Source organism: Muscardinus avellanarius (assembly GCF_963383645.1).
Source record: "Muscardinus avellanarius genome assembly, chromosome: 5".
In the NCBI taxonomy this organism is placed as follows: Eukaryota; Metazoa; Chordata; class Mammalia; order Rodentia; family Gliridae; genus Muscardinus; species Muscardinus avellanarius.
Genome location: NC_137790.1, coordinates 3,464,234 through 3,471,339, shown reverse-complemented (window position 1 = coordinate 3,471,339; position 7,106 = coordinate 3,464,234).

Here is a 7,106-nt window from a genome sequence, read left to right as displayed (position 1 = left end):
TGGGGCAGGAATGGAACACTGAAGTGTTGATTCCAGAACCAACCTTCTCTACTCCCTGGGCTGAGATGGAGCAGCTTAGGGATACAGGGGATGGAGACCGAGGATGCTAAGCATGGGGATGAATGATAGGGCAAATGCCACACACACACACACACACACACACACACACACACACACACACACACTGGAATACCAGTCAGCATTTATTTACTTATTTATTTAACCCAAGGGCATTCTACCCCCAAGCTACTATACCTCCAGCCCTACTGTTTATTCTTTATTTTGAAACAGGGTCTCACTAAGTTGCTGAGGTCTTCAATAGCCAAGGGTGGTCGCGAACCCAGATCCTCATGTCTCAGCCTCCCAAGCACTGGGATTACAGACGTGTGCCCCCACACCCGGCTCCTATTCAGCCTTTAAAAGAAGGAAATAACTGGGTGTGGAGCCTGTAATCCCAGTACTTGGGAGGCTGAGACAGGAGGCTTTGCAATTTTGAGGCCAGCCTCAGCAATTTAGGGAGGCTCCCAGCAATGTAGTGAGACCCTGTTTCAAAATAAAAAAATAAATAAATAAAACAGGGCTTGGGGTGTGGCTCAGAAGGAGAACATCTTGGGTTTAATCCTAGTACCAAAAAAAAAAAAAAAAGGATGGAAATCCTGCCATTTTTAACATCATGAGTGAAACTGGAAGATACTGTGTTAAGGAAAATAAGTTAGACGCAGAAAGATGAATAGTGCCTGCTTTACAAGTGGGACGTAGACAAGTCAAACAAGCCAAGAGCAGAATGGTGGCTGCCAGGTTCTGGGTGTGGGTCTGGGGTGTTGGTCAAGGGACAGACACTTCGGTGAGATGAGAGGAGAGCGCTTTGCAGGTCAGGTGCCGAGGGTTAATAACAGCAGGTCCGCTCTTGGAGATTCCAGTAGACTGTGAGTGTCCTGCCACTGGAAACTAAGTATGTGAGTCTATGGAACTGTCCAGAGCTGGTGGAGCCAGTCCATATTTTACATGCATACATTAAAACATTGTAGCTGGGCGTGGTAGCACATACCTAGCCTCCCAGGACTTGGGAGGCTGAGACAGGAGGATCTTGAGTTTGAAGCCACCTCATCAATTTAGTGAGACCCTCAGCAACTTAGTGAGACTCTGTTTCAAAATAAAAAATATTATAGGGCAGAAAATTCCTGGGCTCAATCTCTAGTACCACTGAATAACTAAATAATCAAAAATTATAAAAACATTTTGCTATATACTGTGCATTAATATATAATTTTTACTCATTAATGTAAATTATAAAGTCGGATTTTAAAGAAAGCAAGAAATGCCTTGGTAAGGGGTCTGGAGCTTCCTTCAGAAGTCATAACTGTGCTCCCTTTGAGGCCAGGGTCGGTGTGGGACCCAGAGCCCCAGACAAGGACAGAGGCCAGGTCTCTTGGTGATGGCCTTGGGGCGAGCCCTCAAAGACACAGGGTGGCCCTGGTTGGCACCTTCCTCAGGATGGCCAGGGAGGGACGTGCTAATGTCCTGCCCCAGGCAGATAAGCCAGTTAAGATGGCGTCATCAGGGCCCTAGGACCGTTTCCCTAAAGGAACACAGATTCAGACACAGATGTGTACAGGGGAGAGGTGATGTGGAGACACCGCCTAAGGGAGGGAACAGGGAGCCTTGGAGCTGTAAGAGGGGCCCGAAGCGGACTCTCACCTCGGGAGGAACGACCCAGGACAAGGACTCAGGCCTCAGCCTCCAGTGCTGCCCCACGGTGCTGCCCGTAGCAGAAGCCACTGTGTTTGTGGGACTTTATTACAACCCTCCAGGAAACAAGCACAGCCGCGGTGACTGCACCCGGAGAGAAGTGTCCAGGCTTTCTAGGGTCATCACACACCAGCTCTGGCCTGACCCGGGTCCTCAGAGACCAAGGCACCAGGCGGCTTGCCCGCCGCAGCGTGTGCAGGTGGCCCCGCCTGGCCCCGGGACGTGTCCAGGAGGCCCCGCGCCCTCAGCCCGGGCCCTTCGCCGGCATCTCAATGTGACGTGTAATAACGTGGAAAGTTGCTGATCTACAGCATTCAATCAAAAAGGACTGACATGAATCAAAAAGAGTGCACACGGGTGTCGCGGAGCGCCACAGCCAGATTGCATCTTTCCCCTGATCCTGCTTTCCTGTTACTGGACTATTTTTATAATGTACCTAATAAACTTTCATCATTGAAAAGACTATATTTTAAGCTGGGCGTGGTGGTGCATGCTTGTCATCCCAGTACTTGGGAGGCTGAGACAGGAGGATCCCAGGTTCAAAGCCAGCCTTGACAATTTAGCGAGGCCCTCTGTAACTTGGTGAGCCCCTGTTTCCAAATAAGAAACATAAAATCAGGCTAGGGATTTAGCTCAGAGGTAGAATGCCCCTGGGTTTAATCCCCAGTGCCACAAAAATAAAAAGACTGTATTTTTTTAATGCATGGAATGATTTTGCTCCCCCCAAAAAGAGAGGTGGGGTGGCCTCCCTCCCCTGGCCAGTGAGTAAGAGGGGCGGTGGAGCTGGGTATTGAAGTTGGGGCTCCGGGCCATGGCCCTCTGACACACTGGGCCTTTTCCTCACTCCTGCCCTGAGGTTAAACACAGGCCAAGGGCACCCTGCGAGCTGCTAATCTCTTAGATTTCAGCCTCCTGGGTGAGGGCGGCTGCCCATGGGTCCTGCGCACCACACCCAGGAAGCCTCAGCCTCCTGCACACACATCAGTGCAGTGCAGCCTTGACCTGGAGGGGACCGGACACATCCGGCCCTGTAAAGGGCAAAGGTAGACCCTCTCCTCCACACCGCAGGCAGGCTCCCACCTCCCTTATCAGTCAGAGGGGCAGGGCACCTCTCCCAGGAGCATGACTCCAAAATCCAGTATCTGTGATTCTAGGGATTGAACTCAAGGGCATTCTAGCTCAGAGCTACATCCCCAGCCTTAATTTACTTTTGATTTTGAAACAGGGTCTCACTAAGTTGCTGAGAGCCACGCTTAGTTGCTGAGGCTGGTCTTGAACTTGCAATCCTCCTGTCTCCGTCTCTCAAATACTGGGATTGTAGGCGTGTGCCACCATACCCAGCTCCAAAAAACAATATTAATTCCTGCCTGTGGCCTCCTGTATTCCAGCCTGTGTGCTGGGGCATAGGGGTGGAGGGAGCCGCTCCACTCTCCACAGCTCTCAGCTTAGAGGGAGAGCGGGATCCTGAGCAAACGGCCACCATGCCCGGGAAGGAAGTGTCACCACTTAGGTGTGCGCACACACACACACGCTCACGCACGCATGCACGCACACACATGGGTATATTACAGGCCCTGAGTGTGCCCACAGGCTCCAGGGGCACCCAGACCACTCGGGCACCCCCAAGAGGCAGGAGGATAAGAAAGCTGTGCTCCTCAGGAATCCATTTCTGAGCACACAGATGGGTGCTGGGCTCTTCCGAAGGCCCTCTTCAGACAATGAGTGCCCTCTTCAGACAACAAGAGCATTCTGTGCGGAGCAGCCGGCATGGTAGCGAGCCGAGTGAGGCTTCCACACACTGGGAGGGGAGGATGTGGCCCGTCCAGCGCTCTGTCTAAGTGGTTTGACCCAAGTCAGTGTTGTTGAAGATTCATGCAACACTCTGTTCTTGTGATTGTGCTGTGTTCCCCACCACCATGGGCTCTTTCCCTCATGCTCCCGGTAGCTGAGGCTGGTCACCAGGAGCTTTGTCTGCCACCTGAAGGCCAGTGTGTCTAGACGGAGATTCTCCTTCCTCCACACCTGCCTCACTCCAGGAGCCTTCGGGCTCTATTCTGAGTCTACAATCTCTGTGTCCGTCTCGGACAAGGAGACGCGAGGACGCAGACATCACTGGGGTCCTCAGATTGGGGCAGACACCTCCTACAAGGAAGAGGGAGGCCAGTATAGTTTTCGTAGCCAACTACAATATTTAAGTTGTTGCCCAACTTTTAATGCTTATTTTCCCAAAATTTCTATGATATTATTAGATCTTCTATAACTTTTTTTAAAAAATGTTAAAGTCAGCCAGAAACGGTGACACATGTCAGTAATCCCAGTGCTTGGGAGGCTGAGACAGGAGTATTACAGGTTTGAAGCCAGCCTCAGCTACTTAAACCCTTTGCAACTAGCAAGATCCTGTTTCAAAGTAAAAAGGGCTGGGGGTATAGCTTGGAGATAGATGGGGGTTTGGCTCAGAGGTAGAACCCCCTGGGTTTAATCCCCGGTACCACAAAAATGAAAATTAAAAAATGTTAAATCATACAAACACTAAAGCAGGAGGGAGAGAAACTCCTGTTTCTATGGCTCTGTCTTGGACCACTGGGTGCAGGGATGCTCCACCCACTCGCCATGGCAACAGAGGTTGTTCACAGCCACCCCTCCAGATCCTGGCCAGCCAGGGCGCAGCACACCTGGCCTTTCAGCTGTTTCTCTAGAGGCAGCTGCAGGTCAGAAGGGCTCTAGCCATGACTTTCACTGTGCTCTGCCTCTGCCTTGATGAGAAGTAGATTCCAACCTACACCCTTGGAATTAAAAGATGGGCACAGCCTCCTCTGTGGACCTCCAGCTCAAGTGGGAGCTGTCTCCATGGAGACGTTTTTCACACGGAAGGTAATCAGAACTTTGACTCACTAAAGTGTCGCAGATGGCTGCAAAAGGTGGTCAAGTCCCTTTGAACTCAAAGCACTGAACTCCCACTGGTGAGACGGTGAGCCGTCCTGAATCCCAGACACACCACTGGCCCCACGTGGGACCCTGGGAAAAGGCTTCACTTTTCAGAGCTCTGTCTCCTCATCAGCAGAAGGGAAATGTCAATAGGTCCAGCTCCTAATACATCAGACCTCTGAAACGTGCCCAAAAGGGGGTCAGGCCCCAGTCCACACTGCTTTACCACCAACCAGCAAGGCTCAAGACCTTTTGGAAGATGCCGAACATTTCCTAATGAAACCTGATGGTAATTAGAGAAAGATAGAGCCACAGTGGAAACTCATTCCTGCTGACGCCGCAGGCTAGCCTTCTCCAGTGAGATGTCGGCCGAGGACGTCTTTCCTTTTGCCATAATCTCGATATTAATACTTGTGCTACTGGCTACTTTCAAAAAGAGCTGGGCAAAAATGCTGAGAAACTGTCTTGATATTTCCTATGGCAGTACTCCCTCTGGTCTAAAGTTTTGGTTACATAATGCCGGGTGTGGTGGTGCACACTTGTAATCCCAGCACTTGGGAGGCTGAGACAGGAGGATCGCACAGGTTCGAAGCCAGCCTCAGCTACTTAGTGAGGCCCCCAGCAATTAAGTGAGACCCTGTTTCCAAATAAATTATAAGATAGGGCTGAGGGTATAACCCGGAGGTAGAAAAGCCCCTGGGTTCCACCCCCAGTACCACACACAAAAAACGTTTAGTTACACAAAGCCAGCTCTGGCTCAACTGCATTAACTGGGGCATCCAAAAAAAAAAAACGTTTAGTTACACAAAGCCAGCTCTGGCTCAACTGCATTAACTGGGGCATCCAAAACATAAGCCATGTGCACATTTCAATTCCTGTGCCACTCTAAGTAGTGTGGTGAAATCTCTTGCCACCTACTCCATCCCACCCGGGACACGAGTCATCCCCTCACCCAGCGTATCTGTGTTGTATACCCTACCCGCCCGTTAGTCACTCGGTAGTCATCTTGATTATCAGATGGACTTTTTGTTAGATCAGTGCTTGTGTTTGAGTAACCGTTCTCTTATTTAGTTATGGCCTGCAGGCACAAGAGAAGCCACACTGGCCATTTAGATATGCCAGAGAGAAGCCAGGAGTGAAGGTGAAAGTCTAGTAAGAGACTTTGAGAGAGGTCACATCCATATAGCTTTAATTTACTGCATCCTTACAGTTACTCTATTTTCTTATTTTTATCATCTTTTTCTGTGCCTGATTTATAAATTAAACATTACCATACATCTGTACACATAGGGGGAAACAAAGTATATAGAGAGTTCAGTCTACCCTCGGTCCCAGGCCTCCCCTGAGAGCATTGGAATGTTCCGCAAGGATACGGAGATCAACTGTACACAGAAATCTGCGCAGCGACCAACAGGGATCCCAACACACGGCTGTGAGGCTACCGGCCTTCGCCACCCCACCCCACACACCCACGCTCCTCCCCGGCACCGGGACCCATCTGCACCCTCTCTTCTTAACTCACTGGCCTTGTTGTTTATGGCCACAAGGAATACATCATCTCCACTGGGGCAAGCACCAATGCCTGACGATACTTACCAGGGGACCTCCATCTGTGCGGCATGATACGGGACCTCGGGGGCATGTGGTCAGGAGTGTGGCGGAGCTGCAAGCTGCATGGAGGGGCGGGGGCCTTGGCTCTCCATGGCTGTGACCGGCTCCTCTACTCACTCTTAGGATCCACTGTGGGGAGCCGTCCTATCTAACCCAGGACTCTCTTCTTACAGTGCTCATGAATCTGGGGTATGAGATGAGGTGATTCTAACCTGCTGAGAAACCTGTTCTAACAGAAACATGCGAGTTCCACCAGGTACACAGATGGCAGAGTCCTCAGGATCCGAGACTCGAGCTCAGGATTCGATTTACATGAGCTGCCGGTGCTCATCCGAGGAAGCCCCACTACAGAATGGGAACGCGTTTGGGAAGCGGAGTCCAGCATGAGGACGCACCCAAGGATACAAGGAAAGCAGAGGCTAAGCCTTAAAATGAGTCATCCGCAGATCGGCTCCCTCCTGGGAAGAGAGCTCGGGAGCAGAAGGTGTTGGTTTGGTTCTGGTGCCGGGAGGTGACCGCGTGGCTGAGAGGTCTGCGTGGCTTCACCTGTGAGATCGCCGGTCTGGTCAGTAATTCTGAAGGACCCTGGAGAGCAAGCAGATGGGAGCAGGGGAAAGGTAGCCTGTGGGCGGAAGTCCTCTGCTTTTGTTCTTGGTGAAGGTCAGAAAGGAGTCTCAATGGCATTTCAGCCCAAAGTCATCCTCGGGCCGGAGGCATGAGAGGCAGGTTCCCGGCGAGGGCCAGGAGGCTGGCCTCCCTCTGGAGCTGCTGTTAGTACAGCCGAGCAGGGCCTCGAGGCACGAGCTCATGTCCAAGGTGCC